This window comes from Polypterus senegalus, chromosome 10 (assembly GCF_016835505.1).
Source record: "Polypterus senegalus isolate Bchr_013 chromosome 10, ASM1683550v1, whole genome shotgun sequence".
In the NCBI taxonomy this organism is placed as follows: domain Eukaryota; kingdom Metazoa; phylum Chordata; class Cladistia; order Polypteriformes; family Polypteridae; genus Polypterus; species Polypterus senegalus.
Window position 1 is genome coordinate 88,534,032 of NC_053163.1, and position 20,656 is coordinate 88,554,687.

The following is a 20,656-nucleotide window of genomic DNA, read 5'->3' on the forward strand; positions in this document are numbered from 1 at the left end:
GTAAGGCTCACCCAATATTTGCTTTTCTCTGCAACAAAAAAATTGTCCTTATGTACTGTACAGTACATACATGCTTGCAATTCTAACAGTAGGTTAGCACAAGACAGGAAGGAGCCTAACAAGGGCCAAGAAAGACAGACACACAAACAGCAGCTGCCAGGGAATACCTACACATCATACCATGGGAAGATCAGGAAGCTGTGAGACCCAACAATGAGAATGGTGTTTTGGTTGTAAATATTACAAGGGCAATAGAGAGAGAAAAAAGTCAAATTGGGCTACCAGAAAACTTAAGTTTATCTGGATCACCACAAGGCAGTAAAGAGTCCCTGGGTTTAGATGTGTGTGTTTGGCTGTTCACTGTTGCCTATGATTAAAGATATCCGACTATTAGTGGAGTGCAATAGCCCTACATGCATGACCAGGACTGGCCTTTGGCAGCAGATTTGTTCCATGTGTGCAAGGCCCCAGAGGAAATAGGAGCAGGCACTCCTGAAACCTGCCTTAAATGTCTAGTTGCTAAAGGGCAGATCAGTGGGCAAAAGTGAAATGGTCTCAAACAGCCAGAGAGCACACTGGTCCACCACTCACACTGGGACCTAACCTAAAGTGAACTTCAGACGTGGTGTAAGATGGGCTGTTGCCAGTGATAACTGCGTCAAGAGTTGTGAGGGGAGTTTAGAAGAAACCTCATTAGCAAGGTAGAAGGCAGTTCAGATATGTTCAGATATACATCACCAAACATTGAAGAAGCACCATTGAGACCAAAGATATAAAATGAGTGTTTTTATATTAAGAAAATATTAACACAGGGAAGGGAAAAAGCAAAAGGTGGAAATAAAATACCAAATAAAAACACAGGAACTAAATTTTATCTACTCCATGAGTTCTTGGAAAACACAAGTGTTTCACCCCTGTGAGTACCCATGGTAATTACCCATCAGCATCAAGCATTCAGACCCTCCTTGTACCACCTACTATACCTTTTTCCTGCTCTGTCTTTTGACTTTAAAATGACCGATGCCCAGAAGAGGGTTTCTGGCCAGCCTACACATCGATATAACTATCTAAACCCCTACTCCCTAACAGCCCCTGTTTTTTGGTGTGAGGAAGTGAATTTGTGAGGTATCTGGAGATGGTAAAGGGAGGTAGTCACCTCAAATCATAAACTTATGGGTCTACAGTATCTAAGCACATTAGGATAGCTACTTTTTATTTTACTTTTGTTTTCCCTTTAATATTTTCTGTTCTTGCTGAGTTCATTTATTGTGTTCTGTTAACACTGTTATTGAATGTTTTACTGTAGTGAGACCCCTACGTGAAATTGTTTTGTTCCACATAGATACAGAAACATTTAGGCTTTTATGTTGTAATATAAAAGGCAAGAGAAGCATACTGAGTTGGGGCGTCCATGGTGAGCCCCACATATTTTATGGAAAAACAGAAAAATCAATTGCAATAAAATATCAAAATTGTCCACAAGTGCTGCAGTATCTCCTCCAGACAAGGTCTTTTCGGACACTGAGATGTGAGTGGTGACGTCGTATTTATATCCGCCCCAGAGGAAGAGGAAGGTTCAAGCTGGTATAACCAGAAGTAATGTTATCATTCTTCTTGCCATGGATCTTGGGGTCTGAGGAGGAAGAACAAGAAGAGGCATTAGGAGACAGCGCCAACCCTCGACTCGGGGTGGAATCACATATGCCCTGAAGTTGTTTCCTATTTGCACATATGTGATAATGTGTAATTTTTTTTAATTGCCACTTCTTATACTTTCAATTCAGAAAATTATGCAATTTAGTAAAAATATTGAATTGATTTTTCACTTTCATAATGTATAGGCAATAAAAGCTGAAATGTGAGTTTGAGTTGAAATTTTCTACTGTAAACAGTGAAAAGCCAATTAAGTGTAAATTCATACATGCATAAAATATGGTTGTGTTATTTTTAATACAATATAAAATATCTTGTGATTATGGTTTGTTTCTTTATATTTTCATTGCAAATGACGTTTTCTAAAAAGTATGATATACAGTATGTTAAAAAGGAGAAGGCTGAACACAAGTAATCTTTGAGCAGATTGTTTTCAGTGCAGAACAAGCTTCTTGCACCTTTGCAGTGACCAAGTTTCTTGATGCTCCAGTGCTATGGATGTTAATTATGTATATTCATGAACTAAGATACAAAATATACAGGAAGAAGCAAAAGCCTTTACTGCTTAATTCTGCAGAAAATAAAAAGAAAATAATGGTCAATGGTGAGTAGCTGATATCACATTGATTACTACTACAGCTTCAACATGAATTTATGGTCGATTTTGGGGTATTTGTAATCTGAATTTACAAAAATCAAAAAAACTACACACACATATACAGTATATGGTTGTATTTTAAAATTACCTTTTGTATTGTGTAGCATGTCTTTTAGACATGTTAACTGTTGTATTTTACAGTGCAGGGTTCTTTTACAATAGCACTGGGCTATTACACGAAAGTGCACCTAATTTGAATACATTTTTGTGAATTGAACTGAAAAATGAATCAAAATGATGGATGGGCATTACAAAGAAGATACTATTAAAAAGAATTACGCATAAAAAAAGAATGTCAGTTATAAAAATCCAGTTGTGGAAAGGAGAAAAAGTGGAAAGACTGAATAAAATTCAGAGCGCAACAAGAAAAAGTAACATATTCCACAGCCTTTCAGAAAAAAGTAAATGATATTATTTATAAAAGAATGAATCCAAATCCTTTCATGTATGGGTGCTTATTGCTGTAAATATTTCAACTGCTGTGCTGAAGAATTCAGAAAGTGTAATTATTTTCCATATTAAAACTTTGACAATAAAAATCATTTGACTAAAACTTTTTTATTTTATTGAAGTGGTATATAATTTGACATTCCTTTCATTCATGTATTTCCTAATCCCACTTATCTAATTTCATACTCATTGGAGTCACACAAGGTCCTGAATGGAGTACCAAGCCAATGCAGGTCATATTCATAGGCACATACCCACACTCACCCACACTCACCCACACATAATGAATTTAGCGTTGCTTGCCAACCTGCATATCTGTGTAGTGTAGAATACACTACAAGGCACACCTACAAAAAATAAATAAATAAATAAATCTCTGTGGACAGAGGAATAAAATAAGCACACTCTACATGTGGTATCAAAGCCGGGAGGCACTACTTATAAAAATTGCACCACCATGCTGCCACCTTTGCTGCTCAAAGATGTTGATTCTAGAATTAGCAATCCTAATTTACTGTATTACATAATCTTAGATACAAGATTGCTAGACAATCAAATAAACTGGTTATAATATAATAGCTGTTGGTTTAGTGGTCTGCAGTCCGGCCCCACAGAACCAGTGTCCTGGGCTCTAATCCTGTGCCCAGTCAATTGAATGTGTTCAATAACTGGGCATATTCCCTATGAGCCTGTGTCGTGTTCTCCTGCTACAAGATATGTGCTTTACATTAATTTGTGATTCTAACTTGGCCCCCTGTGGGTATGTGCACAAAAAGTCCCCATATCCAAGGCTGGTTCCCACCTTGTGTCTGGTTCTGCTGGCATAGGCTCAAGCCAATTTGATGATGTGGATTGAATTAAGTGGGTTATAGAAAATTTACTGCATAATATGATAAACATTAGACTCCTAATGCAATAATTTACACCATTTCTTTACACCAAAACCACACATAAAGACCATAGCTGAGTTAAGTCTGTTCATAAAGCTGACGGCCAATCTTGCTGCTTGCTGTAAACTTGTCTTTCCATTCTTGTTATATTTTTTATACCGCTGGTAATGTATGCTGTGGTCAGATGAGCAATTAATTTATAAATCAGCAAATTCTTACATTTACTAAAATAAATAAGCTTGTTATGTCAACATTTGAAATGTACAGTTTCTTAAAAAACTGTTAATTTGAAACCTTAATAATCTAACTGAGGACTGCATGGAGTTGGAGCTAATCCTGGCAATAGCTGTGACAAGGCAAGATCCTGCCTTGTACTGGACAGCAGTCCAGATACAAATGCCTGCTGAATTGTATCTGGACACCTTAAAATTTCTAATTGACCTAAGTTTGAGGTAGGAAAACTTAAAAAGGGAGCAAAGATAGAATAAAACTTGCACATATTTTGCATTTATGTTTACCTGAAAGTTTCACTTATAAAGAGGCTAGGAGAAAGCTAGTATTCAAATAAAATAAGGCAGAGATTCTGGGTACAGTGTGCAGTAGTGCTCAGAATATCTTTAAAAACAGGAAACAACATTAGGAATGGAGTGTCCTGTTGGAATAATTATCTGAAGAAAGTTATGCTTATGGAAACTTCACTATCACAACTGCATAAAATGATAAAACCTCCTGAAACACTTGGAAGACTGCGCTTTGGACATGATTCAGGCAACTAGGTGCATACTGAACACAGTGAGGCTTCAAACGCTTGCAGGGATCTTGGGCACCCTGACTGGAGGTTGCACTCCCTCCTTCATGCTTTACCCAAAAAAATTGTCCTCTTTCTGTTTTGGACCTTGTCAGAAGGCACAGAGATAAATGTACTGAAGAGCAAGAACTAAAGGTTTCAGCTATGAAGGCAACATCTTCCCATAACATTTGGTGTTTTATTAATGTCTAATAGATAACTATATTTTTTAAAGTTTCACACACAGTATGTTAAAATAACAATGCAGGGTGTGGCCTGTTTAGATTTAGCATTTTGTAATAATCAGGATAGAACTGAGAGTTTAGTAGTGATTGAACCACTAGGGTCAAGTAACCATAATATGGTACAATTCTCAGTGTTTTGTAAGAGTGCGATCACAAAGACTAAAACTGTTAAGTTTGTAGCATTGCCACATAAAAAAAGTATATATATATTTTTTTCTTCTTTTCTCTATGTAAAATCCTGTTGTCATTTAAAGAAAATACGGAAGATAAGATAGGCGGGTTGAATAGAGAGGACCTTTTGGGAGGTACAGGGCTGTCATTTACGATTTCCGGGAGTGCCTTGGAAACAGACTCACCATTTAAATAGGGGCGGGAAAAGGCAGGAAGAGGAGAAAGAAAAGACAGCCCGAGTTTTATGGCAAAGGAGGAAAGGACATGACCATTCTAAGTCCAGGAGAAAGATTTGTTTTCAGGGAGCACCACAAGTCAACTGCAGTCTGGGGTGGCCACCTTGAAGATTCTGGATACGGTGAAGTTACCGGTAAAGGGATCGAAAGCAGTGTGAGCCGTAAATCTTTTTATTCTGGGATTGGCATGTCTAATGAACTGGACTATGGAGAAATAGTAAAATGGGAAATAAAAACTAAATCAAAAGGACGGAGGGGAAAGTTCTTGGAAATATAATTTTATGCTTTGTGTTCATTGTATATATTGGAAGTGGGGGTGTTGTTAAAGTGTATTAATTATAGTTTTTTGTTTTTGCATTTTTTCTCTGTGTGGGTTAGTTAATATTGTTTTTATTATTATAAATCACCTTTCTGCGCTGTGGGAAGGGGTTGAAGGCAGATTGAGGTTGACCTGCAATCATTAGTTAAACTTAATGAAGTGTAGCCGAAAAAATGGTTACAAGTTAAACTTTGGTAGAGCAAATTTTGAACAGATGTGGCAAAGTCTAAGCAGGATAGACTAGGATAAGCTTTTAAGTGTCAAGACATTCGAGAAGCAGTGGAACAGGTTTAAAAACAATTTACATGTAATGCAGGACAAGTACATACCTAAATTTGAAATTAGTAGAAAATAAAAAAAAAACTCTGTAGTAGGTTAATAAAAGGTTGATAAAGAAGCTGCAAAGTAAAAAACAAACAGCTGTATAAGGTGTATAAGATTAGTTAACCCCAATGTGAATCAAAGAGCGTATGAGAACACGAGGAAAACCAGTAAGAAGGATATCAGGGAGGCTAACAGACAGTTAGAGAGGAAGGAATACAGCAGATAAGGCGAAAGAAGACCCTAAGAGATTCTTTCAGTATTTTAGTAGTAAAAGATCAGTCAAGGAGGAGGTGAAGTGCATCAGTAGTAGTAAAAGAGAATTAAAAACTACAGACAGTGAAATAGCAGATGCTCTAAACTTGCATTTTTCTGAACTCTTCAAATGTGAGGAAGAGGATAACCTCCCAGCGGAAAAAGGCACTACTGAGGAGGTACTGAGTGATTTAGAAATTGTACAGGGAGAAGTACTGCTTAGATTAAAAAGGCTGAAATCAAAACAAATCTCCAGGACCAAATAATATTTATTTAAGGGGGTTATTGAGTACATAGAAAAAACATATTTTTAGGAAGTAACTGCATGGGGAAATTCTGATGGACTGGAAAATAGCTAATATTATCCCCTTATATAGAAAGGGTGTCCAGGTAGATCCAAGAAACTTTATGCCAGTAAGCTTAACATGCATCACACGTAAATTAATGGAAGGAATTATTAAGGATAAGATTGAGCAACACATGGCAAGAGCAGGAGTGTTACTGAACAGTCAAGCATGGGATCAGAAGATGGAGGTCATGTGTTACCAACATGCTGGAATTCTACAATATGTGGAAGCTGCACATGTTGTATGTGGCAAATATTCCCTGCAGTTTTGTATTGTGTATGCACCTTCTGTGAACTTTAATAATTTGGCTCGAGTCTACAGACATATGGGGCATACAAAAAATGAAATTTGTTTTATTCATAGTTCAACAAATGATTATCTTTAATTTCAAAATAAAATCAACTTTTTTCACCTCTTTTTAATGTAATGTAAGAAAGTCAATAATAGAACACATCCCCCTTTATTATAACAGCTGATAGGTTGCTTTGCAAAGTGTTGCTGGCACTGGACCTTGCCACACTAACTAGATTAAAATGAACGTTTAAGTAGTAAAGGTAGTTTATCTATGATTATATAAAATGTTTCAAATTCATTTAGGGTCTAGAAAATTTTGTACAATGTTATATTTCAGGCTATATCTAAGCCTAAGGTCTTAAGAACAATTTGCATTGTGTACTGTTTTTTTTTTTTTTGTTTACTTTCATTGCCTTTTAGAAAGAAGGGGCATTGCAGCCCCATTCACCATCTCTACAGACACTGCTCAGTTTCATTTTGCCTGTCTGGATTTCTTCCAGCTTCTCCTTCCACACTTCAAGGATGTGCATGTTGTAACCACAAGGGGGCACCGCTGAGCCCAAAACCACAGACACAATAACTCCCCAGATACACAATATGCTCCAATAAGGGGTTTTATTGAGCCCCAACACCTTCTTTACAAGATTAATAATGAAAAACACACAATGACAATACTTCATCCTTCTCTAAGAGTGTAGCCCACAGTCTCCTGACTCTGACACAATTCAAATGAGGCAGTGGGCTTTCTTTCAAGCTCGACCAGTGAATTGCATCCTGTTTCTTGTCCCAGTCATCCGGTGCAATTCCAGGTCATGTGGAAAACAGTGCAGTCCTCCTTCGACAGCATCCTTTGGTGGACCCCAAAGAATCCGACAGGATTGGATTTCCAGACTCCGTTTCCCATGTGAGTGTCCTAATCAGGTTTAGTCCTGTGGAACACTGCCACCTGCCATGTGGGGAAACAACCTGTTCCTGGTGAGTCCAGCCTCCTGGTCGGGTATGAAAGCTTCTGTTATCCCTGCCAGGATGCTTGTCCTCCTCATGGGCACTGACAATGTTAATTGGCAACTTTAAGTTCATGTCAAAGGGTTAGTTTGATTACATGTGTGAGTGTGCTCAATAATAAACTGTTGACCAGTGTAAGGTTGGTTCCTGCCTTTGTACAGTGTTACTAGTGTAGGTGCTGGACCCTGACACACTAACTATAGATTAAAAGAGGTCAAGATTGAATGGATGGAGGAAATTGCAGGGTATTTTTTTGTCACTTTAGTGTGGCTCATCTTGTACAATCCTTGAGGAACATGTGGGTTTTAACATGGATGGGTGGGATTTAGCCTATAGGCCCTGCATTCTGGTTTAAGAATATTTTAAAGAAAAGAAAAGAACAGTGGTGTAGACAAGTATGTTGTCATGATAAAGGTAATTTATATGTGTAATGTAAAGTCGTAGGATATTTAAATGCTTATTTCTGGCTTTTTGATTTGTCCAATAAAAAAACAAGACAGGAGGTACAACATGTCACTTGGAATGATTTATTTTTAATGTGTGTCCTGCACACAGACATACAAAAGTAGACAAACAAAAACTGCTATAAACATAACATCTATAATAATGCTGGAACAGCTAAGGTGCCATCCAGTGTGCAAATACAATGCATTTCAGAGGGCACATGGTTACATCTTGTCTCTCCTTCTCCTTTTGCTTCTTATTCATTCACTCATAGATTGGTCCACATTTCACTATCAAAAAAAACAAACAAAAAACCTTGTGTGCTTCTTTAACGCTAAATGACTTTGTGCGCCTCTGGGTGAAGGACTGACCCCATTAACAGGGCCTGGGCTTTACATATGGCTGGGGAGGACACTTCTGTGTTGGAAAAAAATTCTTTTAGTCACTTTTAAGAATGAAATATGTTTCATTTCAAAGATCAATCTGCGTCTGGTGAAGCAACTTCCTAAAAGACCGGTTCATGAAAAATGGTGTCGCCTTGCAGTGATCTATCATCCTGTTTGTAGGGAAAAAGAGTTAAATAGTTACCTGTGAAGTTTGTTTTTAAAGAGTTTTGTCAAGGCATGTTATTGTGTACATTTATTTTCATACAAATGGTATATTCTTTTTAGCGACTGGGTGCTTGACCACATGCAAATATTTTGTTCGTACCCAACCAAATGTGGAATCTTCATGGTACACAGAACCTACATTTTTGGCTTCATTCTGAGGTCACTGTTTTGGCCGGATGAGATTATTCCAAGACCTAAGCAGCTGTGATATTTCCTTTATTAAAAAATGAAAGTGAAGGACTACTGAAGGACAAATCATTATTAAAATATTTTCATATGGTGCTGAGACCACCTGTAACATAATGCATGTTTTTTTTTTTTTTTTACCAGCTCTACATTGTTAATCATTGTTGTCATTCGAACAAATTAAATCTGATAAACTTTGTGAACTGACAAGATTTGAATGTAAACTTTTTTATAACAGAGATTGTGCAATAGAATATTCCAGTAAAGAATCCAAGGTAGGTTGTTTGGCAAAGGATGATCTTCTTTCAGTGTACTCCATGAATACATTGCCCCGGTCAAAAGATTAGTAAAAATACTTTGCTTTTGCTGAATACGTAATCTCTTTAAAAATAGCTGGTTATGATCCATACATGACAGCATGAAATTGTTCTCGTATGCACAGACTTTTGGATGGATCCATTAGAAAACTGCTCTTTCCATGTGATACAAGCCTACCATAAATCACAAGCTGATTGAAATAGGTGGGCGTTAACTCAGTTCTGTGATCGTATCCCTTTTTTGACATTCTTCCAAATGAATCTGTGGAAATAAGTTATTTCAACAAAAATGAATTCTTAATTATATATAAATCTAATGACCTAACAACTGACAGGCTCATTATTTATTTATTTTTTCTCCTTCAAGGTATTTTTTTTTTACCTGAAGCAAAGTTTATTTAAAAACTTATAACAGTACAATATATTTTTGTCAACCAACCACATCATTTTTTCAGATTGCAGTACAATGTTTCTTAGAAAAAAGACATCACAGCTTGAAACTGATACAGCATGCAATATATAAAGATAATGTTGGGAATTTATTGTTATGGAACTGGCATGACATCCCATTTACGTAACCTTCACAAATCTGTTTGTCTACCAAGGCTAAACAGCCTTATACATTGCCTCCAGAAAGTATTCAAACACTTTCACTTTTTACATATTTTTTGTTAGGCTGCAGCCATATACTAAAATTATTTAAATTCATTTTATTCTCTCATCAAGTAAGAATCAATACCTTTAGAATAACAAAGTGAAAACAAAACACCAAAAAAAGTGAAGGGGCCTTTCTGAAGGCAATTGATATGAAAAAAGAGAAACAAATCTTGTGCAACTTATCCTTTGCCAGATAAATGTCCTTTAGTGTCCTTAAAGTCAGTTGTCTGTCAAATTCTTCTATTTGGCTAAAACACCAAAAGACATTCATCAGTGGGTATGAGCATCAAAAGGCTTTGCGTAATTAACTTACCACAATAGGAGCAGTCAGTGTGTCACACCCATCCTTTCCCTGCTGTCCTTGGAAGAACGTGACAAATGCTCAGAAGAAAGGTAGTCTTTGTTCACAACCAGCTCCAACCAAACTGTACTGTGTGGAAACAGAACAAGTTGAGAGTACTATTTATTTTGAATCAATGCAACTTTAATGGAAGACGTAAAAAATTGGCACATAAACTGCCATTTGAGTGTTATAAAAATCTTTATAGTTTTCAGTCATGAATGTAATCATTTTATAGTATTTACAGGGGCTGGTTTAAAGGAAACTTGTCTAACTTAATTTAAGGCTACACCAACAAACACCGAGTTGTCTCTAGGCAATGATGGGAGCAACTGCTAACAATATCAGTTTAATAGTTGCTCCCCGGAGCACACTAGCCCACACTTCACTTTAAGACTGGATATAATTGGAGTTTTAAAACTGAATCTCCAACTTTTTCTCTTGTCTCATGTTTTACAGTGGCACAGTGAGCTCTGATAATATCTAATCAGAAAAAAATATCTTGGACAACTAGTGAAGCAGTTTACCACAGTTACATTTGATCAACTAACCGACTGTTCTAGCTGAAACAAGAGCAACTGATGCACCAACCCCAATGGTATGGAATTGTTAAGCTTTGTTAAAAATTCTTGAGACTTGATTTAAGGACTTGAAATGGGCCATTGAGAATGCTGACAGTCCCTATTTTTTTCTCGTGTTCTCCAGACAGATTCATTCTAAAATTGAAGTGGGAGCAGAACTGACTGAGATAGTCCTAATGTTTCTGAGTTGGAAACAGCTGTACTGGGAAGTAAGCTTATGTGGATAGAGAAGCTCTTATAGTTAAATGGGCCATTTATCATCTACAGTACTCTCTTTGGGTAGTGAAATCATCCTGGGTACTGACTATGCCCCAGTTCAGGAGATGGCAATGGATAAGGATTCTAATCTACTGGTGACCAAGTGATTCCTTGACATACAACAGCAGCATTTGAAAGTAATTCACAAAAGAGAAAGAACCTTTCACAGCAATGCAAAGGATTTTTTTTTAAATAACTAAAGGAGTCTTTAAAACAGCTCTCAAAAAAAACAATGTTTTCAGAAAAACCTGTCAGCAGCATCAAAACATTGTAATTACACTGGTTGTCACTTACTACTTCCTAAGCAGGAACTAAATAAGCTAAAAAATTTCACAAGTGATTTCAGGAACTTTTGGAAAAAATGCAGTGCATAGCAGTGTAGTCCCACGCCCCAAGTTTCTGGTACTAACAGAAAAGCAGCAATAGTCATCAAGAAGAAAAGTAAGCTTTTACATATGAAACTTACATTTTACTGTTATAAAAATTTCCCAACGACAATATAAAATGTCCCATTGTGCTTCCCTCTCTGCCTTAATGGTGGCGTTAACTGCAGCTCCTTCAGCCACTGCATGATTCTTTGTCTGTACAATTAAAAGTGGCTCCACTCGCTGTTCTTACCAATAAAGATAATACTCATTTAAAAACAATCTAAATTATAATATGCATTTTTAAAATTGCATCAAATAGGTTGAAGAATCTGCAAATCCAAGTAAGACTTTTGAATCTTACTGTAATACACATTTTAAGTAATACACATTTTAAGATTATAATAACAGATATTAACCTAACCTGACTTAATATGTTCTGCAGCAACATTCAACATCTGTTCTTCTTCTTTCTTAAATCTTCTTCTTCTTTCAATGGCTCCCACTTTCTGACTTCTATAAGGGAAAGTTTAAATAGATGAATACACTGTGTGCACAATTATTAGGCAAGTGAGTATTTTGACCATATCATCATTTTTAATGCGTATATTCCAACTCCAAGCTGTATTAACTTGAATGCTTATTGGATTTAAGCACGTCAGGTGATGTGTATTTGTGTAATGAGGGAGGGTGTGGCCTAAGGAGATCAACACCCTATATCAAGGTGTGCAGAATTATTAGGCAGCTAGTTTTCCTCAGGCAAAATGGGCCAAAAAGAGATTTAACTGACTCTGAAAAGTCAAAATTGTAAAAGTCTTTCAGAGGGATGCAGCACTTTTGGAATTGCTAAGATATTGGTGTGTGATCACAGAACCATCAAACATTTTGTTGCAAATAGTCAACAGGGTCGCAAGAAACGTGTTGAGAACAAAAGACGCAAATTAGCTGCCAAAGATTTGAGAAGAATCAAACGTGAAGCTACCAGGAACCCATTATCCTCCAGTACTTTCATATTCCAGAGCTGCAACCTACCTGGAGTGCCCAGAAGTACAAGGTGTTCAGTGCTCAAAGACATGGCCAAGGTAAGGAGGGCTGAAACCCAACCACCACTGAACAAGAAACATAAGTTGAAACGTCAAAACTGGGCCAAGAAATATCTGAAGACAGATTTTTTCAAAGGTTTTATGGACCGATGAGATGAGAGTGACTCTTGATGGACCAGATGGATGGACCTGTGGATCAGTAATGGGCACAGAGCTCCACTCCAACGTGGAGGTGGGGTACTGGTATGAGCTGGTATTTTTAAAGATGAGCTAGTTGGACCTTTTGCATTGAAGATGAACTCAAAATCAACTCCCAAACCTACTGCCAGTTTTTCAAGACACTTTCTTCAAACAGTGATACAGGAAAAAGACCATGATTTTTATGCAGGCCAATGCTCCATCACTTGAAGTTCTCCACTGCGTGGCCAGCCAGTAAAGGCCTTAAAGATGAAGGAATAATGACATGGCCCCTTCCTCATCTGACCTAAACCCTATCGAGAACTTGTGGGCACTTCTTAAACGCTAGATTTACGGGGGAGAAAAACAATACACCTCTCTGAAGAGTGTCTGGGAGGCTGTAGTCACTGCTCCACAAAAAGCTGATCGTCAACAGATCAAGAAACTGACAGACTCCATGAATGGAAAGGCTTATGACTGTTATTGGAAAGAAGGGTGGCTATATTGGTCATTGATTGATTGATTTATTTTTTGAAATGTCAGAGATGTTTATTTGTAAATTTTGAGGTGTTTGTTTATTATTCTCACTATAACAGATGAAAATAAACAAGTGAGATGGGAAAATTTTCATTTTTCCTTTAGTTGCATAATAAATCTGCACACTAATAGTTGCCTAATAATTGTGCGCACATATGTATTCCCCTGATGATGTTCACACTCACATTTCCGTTGTGAAACATTCAGGTTTCAGGTTTATTAACATTTTGGATTGACTGATAGCACTGTGTTTGTTCCATATTAAAATTAATCCTCAAAAATACAACTTGCCTAATAATTCTGCACTCCCTGTACAGAAGAGATCCTGGATACTCAGTCCATCGGGATCCACAGAAGGAGATGTTTTTCTTGTTAGCCAGACTCTTAATGCATGGCTAATTCTAATTCTAATTCTTGCTTAAATATACAGTGCATCCAGAAAGTATTCACAGCACATCACTTTTTCTACATTTTGTTATGTTACAGCCTTATTCCAAAATGGATTAAATTCATTTTTTCCTCAGAATTCTACACACAACACCCTATAATGACAACGTGAAAAAAAGTTTACTTGAGGTTTTTGCAAATTTATTAAAAAAAAAACTGAGAAATCACATGTACATAAGTATTCACAGCCTTTGCTCAATACTTTGTCGATGCACCTTTGGCAGCAATTACAGCCTCAAGTCTTTTGAATATGATGCCACAAGCTTGGCACACCTATCCTTGGCCAGTTTCCATTCCTCTTTGCAGCACCTCTCAAGCTCCATCAGGTTGGATGGGAAGTGTCGTGCACAGCCATTTTAAGATCTCTCCAGAGATGTTCAATAAGATTCAAGTCTGGGCTCTGGCTGGGCCACTCAAGGACATTCACAGAGTTGTCCTGAAGCCACTCCTTTGATATCTTGGCTGTGTGCTTAGGGTTGTTGTCCTGCTGAAAGATGAACCGTCGCCCAGTCTGAGGTCAAGAGCGCTCTGGAGCAGGTTTTCATCCAGGATGTCTCTGTACATTGCTGCAGTCATCTTTCCCTTTATCCTGACTAGTCTCCCAGTTCCTGCCGCTGAAAACATCCCACAGCATGATGCTGCCACCACCATGCTTCACTGTAGGGATGGTATTGGCCTGGTGATGAGCGGTGCCTGGTTTCCTCCAAACGTGACACCTGGCATTCACACCAAAGAGTTCAATCTTTGTCTCATCAGACCAGAGAATTTTGTTTCTCATGGTCTGAGAGTCCTTCAGGTGCCTTTTGGCAAACTCCAGGCGGGCTGCCATGTGCCTTTACTAAGGAGTGGCTTCTGTCTGGCCACTCTACCATACAGGCCTGATTGGTGGATTGCTGCAGAGATGGTTGTCCTTCTGGAAGGTTCTCTCTCTCCACAGAGGACCTCTGGAGCTCTGACAGAGTGACCATCGGGTTCTTGGTCACCTCCCTGACTAAGGCCCTTCTCCCCCGATCGCTCAGTTTAGATGGCGGCCAGCTCTAGGAAGAGTCCTGGTGGTTTGAACTTCTTCCACTTGCAGATGATGGAGGCCACTGTGCTCATTGGGACCTTCAAAGCAGCAGAAATTTTTTCTGTAACCTTCCCCAGATTTGTGCCTCGAGACAATCCTGTCTCGAGGTCTACAGACAATTCCTTTGACTTCATGCTTGGTTTGTGCTCTGACATGAACTGTCAACTGTGGGACCTTATATAGACAGGTGTGTGCCTTTCCAAATCATGTCCAATCAACTGAATTTACCACAGGTGGACTCCAATTAACAGTTACATTTGATCAACTAACCGACTGTTCTAGCTGAAACAAGAGCAACTGATGCACCAACCCCAATGGTATGGAATTGTTAAGCTTTGTTAAAAATTCTTGAGACTTGATTTAAGGACTTGAAATGGGCCATTGAGAATGCTGACAGTCCCTATTTTTTTCTCGTGTTCTCCAGACAGATTCATTCTAAAATTGAAGTGGGAGCAGAACTGACTGAGATAGTCCTAATGTTTCTGAGTTGGAAACAGCTGTACTGGGAAGTAAGCTTATGTGGATAGAGAAGCTCTTATAGTTAAATGGGCCATTTATCATCTACAGTACTCTCTTTGGGTAGTGAAATCATCCTGGGTACTGACTATGCCCCAGTTCAGGAGATGGCAATGGATAAGGATTCTAATCTACTGGTGACCAAGTGATTCCTTGACATACAACAGCAGCATTTGAAAGTAATTCACAAAAGAGAAAGAACCTTTCACAGCAATGCAAAGGATTTTTTTTTAAATAACTAAAGGAGTCTTTAAAACAGCTCTCAAAAAAAACAATGTTTTCAGAAAAACCTGTCAGCAGCATCAAAACATTGTAATTACACTGGTTGTCACTTACTACTTCCTAAGCAGGAACTAAATAAGCTAAAAAATTTCACAAGTGATTTCAGGAACTTTTGGAAAAAATGCAGTGCATAGCAGTGTAGTCCCACGCCCCAAGTTTCTGGTACTAACAGAAAAGCAGCAATAGTCATCAAGAAGAAAAGTAAGCTTTTACATATGAAACTTACATTTTACTGTTGTAAAAATTTCCCAACGACAATATAAAATGTCCCATTGTGCTTCCCTCTCCGCCTTAATGGTGGCGCTAACTGCAGCTCCTTCAGCCACTGCATGATTCTTTGTCTGTACAATTAAAAGTGGCTCCACTCGCTGTTCTTACCAATAAAGATAATACTCATTTAAAAACAATCTAAATTATAATATGCATTTTTAAAATTGCATCAAATAGGTTGAAGAATCTGCAATACAGAAGAGATCCTGGATACTCAGTCCATCGGGATCCACAGAAGGAGATGTTTTTCTTGTTAGCCAGACTCTTAATGCATGGCTAATTCTAATTCTAATTCTTGCTTAAATATACAGTGCATCCAGAAAGTATTCACAGCACATCACTTTTTCTACATTTTGTTATGTTACAGCCTTATTCCAAAATGGATTAAATTCATTTTTCCTCAGAATTCTACACACAACACCCCATAATGACAACGTGAAAAAGTTTACTTGAGGTTTTGCAAATTTATTAAAATAAAAAACTGAGAAATCACATGTACATAAGTATTCACAGCCTTTGCTCAATACTTTGTCGATGCACCTTTGGCAGCAATTACAGCCTCAAGTCTTTTGAATATGATGCCACAAGCTTGGCACACCTATCCTTGGCCAGTTTCGCCCATTCCTCTTTGCAGCACCTCTCAAGCTCCATCAGGTTGGATGGGAAGCGTCGGTGCACAGCCATTTTAAGATCTCTCCAGAGATGTTCAATCAGATTCAAGTCTGGGCTCTGGCTGGGCCACTCAAGGACATTCACAGAGTTGTCCTGAAGCCACTCCTTTGATATCTTGGCTGTGTGCTTAGGGTTGTTGTCCTGCTGAAAGATGAACCGTCGCCCCAGTCTGAGGTCAAGAGCGCTCTGGAGCAGGTTTTCATCCAGGATGTCTCTGTACATTGCTGCAGTCATCTTTCCCTTTATCCTGACTAGTCTCCCAGTTCCTGCCGCTGAAAACATCCCACAGCATGATGCTGCCACCACCATGCTTCACTGTAGGGATGGTATTGGCCTGGTGATGGCGGTGCCTGGTTTCCTCCAAACGTGACACCTGGCATTCACACCGAAGAGTTCAATCTTTGTCTCATCAGACCAGAGAATTTTGTTTCTCATGGTCTGAGAGTCCTTCAGGTGCCTTTTGGCAAACTCCAGGCGGGCTGCCATGTGCCTTTACTAAGCAGTGGCTTCCGTCTGGCCACTCTACCATACAGGCCTGATTGGTGGATTGCTGCAGAGATGGTTGTCCTTCTGGAAGGTTCTCTTCTCTCCACAGAGGACCTCTGGAGCTCTGACAGAGTGACCATCGGGTTCTTGGTCACCTCCCTGACTAAGGCCCTTCTCCCCCGATCGCTCAGTTTAGATGGCCGGCCAGCTCTAGGAAGAAGAGTCCTGGTGGTTTCGAACTTCTTCCACTTGCGGATGATGGAGGCCACTGTGCTGATTGGGACCTTCAAAGCAGCAGCAATTTTTCTGTAACCTTCCCCAGATTTGTGCCTCAAGACAGTCCCAGTCTCAGAGGTCTATAGACAATTCCTTTGACTTCATGCTTGGTTTGTGCTCTGACATGAACTGTCAACTGTGGGACCTTATATAGACAGGTGTGTGCCTTTCCAAATCATGTCCAATCAACTGAATTTACCACAGGTGGACTCCAATTAAGCTGCAGAAACATCTCAAGGATGATCAGGGGAAACAGGATGCACCTGAGCTCAATTTTGAGCTTCATGACAAAGGCTGTGAATACTTATGTACATGTGCTTTCTCAATTTTTTTTTTTTAATAAATTTGCAAAAACCTCAAGTAAACGTTTTTCACGTTGTCATTATGGAGTGTTGTGTGTAGAATTCTGAGGAAAAAAATGAATTTACAAAATGTGGAAAAACTGATGGGCTGTGAATACTTTCCGGATGCACTGTATTTTCCTATTTCCTTCTTTTTAGGTTCAGTCTAAAGACGAGATGTAGCCAATGGAAAAAATAAAAAAAGATTTTTAAATACTAAGTGTATAGATAGTAAATGTTTACCTGAGATTAAGCAATCATTTCATAAATCAAAATGTCAAAATTCAAACCAGGGAAACAATCAAATGTAGGTATCAAAGCAGTGATAGAACCTACTTCTTAATAACATGCCAGGGTCAACATAAACAAATAAAATCTTAAACTACATGCTTCTTTAGCATTAACAATACACACTCAGCTTCCACAAGGTTTTTCCTCAAACACATGTTAAGAAAATAAAAATGTGTTTTCCTCCAATTTCTTTTACAAAAACAAAGTAGAGCCTCTACTTTAATAAAGATCTCAAACTTACACAAATGTGAAAACAAGTGAAAGTGTGCATGTTCCCAGCACAGAAATACAGATATACACAATCCATGATGCCTATCAATGTGCAATGTTGTGTAAACATACATAAATGGGTAAACAAATAAACAAAACATACAAAAAAAGAAAAAGAAAACGCTTTCTTATGCTCTTTATGTTATGTAACTGAATTTTAAAAATGGAAAATAGCAACTGAACAATTTAACTGTGATGATACACGTCCAGCAAGGGAGCAACATATTCAAGGTCAATAGAATCTGAGTACGACGGACGTAATTTTCGTGCATTATAGAAAGTAAACAGCAGCAACAAAATATTAATAAATCTACAAAGAGCAAAATATTTCTATAAATTGTATATACCTGGTTAATTCTCAGTTTACAGGGTGCAGAATAAACAAACAAGTCACCCCATTAACAATGTTGTCTGTTTATAACCAAGAATTAGACTCTGGCCTGAATTAATGGCAGCAACTAAGGCTTACCAAAGACCAACTTTGGCAGATGGGGTGTCATAAGGCCATATTAATATAAATAAACAGAAGAACATTTAAACAGATAAATAATAATGATGGAAAATCCATATTGTTAATGTTTAAAAGGTTCAAGTAATAAACTCGCTAAAAATATATATGAACAGCTGTTGTTACCTTATCTTTTAAAAAGGACAGCCATGCAACTCTATTCATTTGAACATCTAATGGCATGTATTGCTTCTAGTAATCATAATTCTGGTTTTTGCTTATTACTACAGTAATTTTACTTCTTAAAAATAATGTGCTATTTTACAACAAACGGTTATACAGTATGTAAGATGTCAGTCTATCAGTAGGCACATGCTGACTCATATTGGGCAAAGTCAAAGATGCCAGTCAATCAAATCCATTCAGATTTTGAATGCCCCTAACTCTGTTGCCTCTTACCTGCTTTAGCCACCTGGACGTGTGATCTTCTTCTGTTCTGGACGACAACACGGCACTTTGCCTTGTCTTCCCGAGATGTAGCTTTGTGCTGCGTACTTGACCACATACAGCACTTTGATGGAGAGTCTTCAGAGAAACCTAGGAGAGATTCAACTCTGTTCACTTACTTGGCAGACTTTGACACTCTTTACACCATTATAATCAGCAAATATTTGAATAGTACATTTAGGTTTTAGTAAAGGTAAATCCACAGCAATTAAAATAATAAACTATTAATTACACTGAATGTAATACCAGCCTACTTTAAGAAAGACATATGCACACATATACACTCAATCAGTCATATTGGGCTAATTTAGAGTCTTCATGTAACTGATGTCTGCACCATGCTAAGAAAAACAATTAAAATGTTCCCTATTTGCTATGGGCATCACTAGTCAGTCAATCTTTCTACTGAACTGTGAGAGTTATGCTGGTGGCATGGCCTTTTATAGGTGTTTGAGTCTACTGCCATTCAGCCACAGGCTGAATTTGGGTTGTGTTCTATTAAAAAAAAACATAATTGTTCCACTGTAAGCCATTGAGCTCTGAATTTGTCCTTGAGCAAAATTTACTTTTGAATCAAACTACAGTAATCCCTCGCTATATCGCGCTTCGACTATCGTGGCTTCACTCTTCACAAATCGCAGATTTTATATGTAAGCATAACTAAATATATAACGCGGATTGTTTGGGACTTCGCGGGTTCTGCCGACAATGGGTCTTTTTACTTCCTGTACATGCTTCCTCAGTTGGTTTGCCCAGTTGATTTCATACAAGGGACGCTATTGGCGGATGACTGAGAAGCTAACCAATCAGAGCACGCAGTTAAGTTCCTGTGTGCTGAATGCAGTGTTAACCAGGAAGTCTCGTCTCGCTCATTCAGCATCAACGTGTTTTGCTGTGTAAAGAGTTAACTTTTGTGCTCTTTTGTGTTTATCTTTGTGCATAGTCAAGCCCTTCATTATGGCTCCAAATGATCTGCTCCTGCTACTGCTTCCGGGGCCATGCCCAAGCGCCAACGGAAGATGTTAACGATTGCCGAAAAGGTAAACGTTTTGGATTTGTTGAAGGAAGGGAAAAGCTACACCGCTGTAGGACGCCATTACAGCATCAATGAGGCTATGATTCTTTTTATTTAAAAAGTAGGAAAGGAATAGAAGATCTACGGCTGCAGTGTCCTTTTAACCAGGGTGCAAAACGAGTTGTAAGTGGATTTAATAAGGCAGTAGTCTGGATGGAATCTGCTTTAGGGATTTGGATTGAAGAAGAATAACGGCGGTGCTACACAGTCGCCTGAAGAGGCTCCTTTAGAAGAGCTGTAACACTCTCCTTTGTTGTGCAGTAAAATTAAACTCATTGTTATCGACACAAGTCATCGTGTCATTGTTGGTGAGTAACCATAATTCATTTTCTTCTGACAGTACTTAGTAAGTCGTTTAGTGTCACTGTACACATACTGTTGGCGTATTTATTGCTGGTGAGTAATGGCTGTAACATGTGATATCGGAGACACTCGATATCTTTAAAATAATATTTAGGTTTTACTGTATATAAACAGTGTGTTTACATACATAATTTCAATGAATCTTACCTAATATCTAAGAGAATACAAAGGGAATATGCTGTATAATGGGAATATT

At 38.1% G+C, this 20,656-nt stretch overlaps 1 protein-coding gene across 2 annotated transcripts in view; it reads right to left on the bottom strand.

The window, feature by feature from the left end:
* Positions 1 to 1,546: 1,546 nt before the first annotated feature.
* LOC120537303 (zona pellucida-binding protein 1-like) overlaps positions 1,547 to 20,656 on the bottom strand; it is a 48,836-nt gene continuing 29,726 nt past the window's right edge. The window contains exons 12-15 of one of the 2 annotated variants that reach the window (XM_039766147.1): positions 18,975 to 19,112; positions 11,815 to 11,906; positions 10,160 to 10,276; positions 1,547 to 1,633 (exon numbers count right to left, since the gene is read on the bottom strand). The gene's annotated coding sequence lies outside the window, so the exon portion shown is untranslated. Of the gene's footprint in view, positions 1,634 to 7,876; positions 9,452 to 10,159; positions 10,277 to 11,814; positions 11,907 to 18,974; positions 19,113 to 20,656 lie in introns of those variants that run through there. The other variant, XM_039766146.1, reaches the window with a different exon arrangement.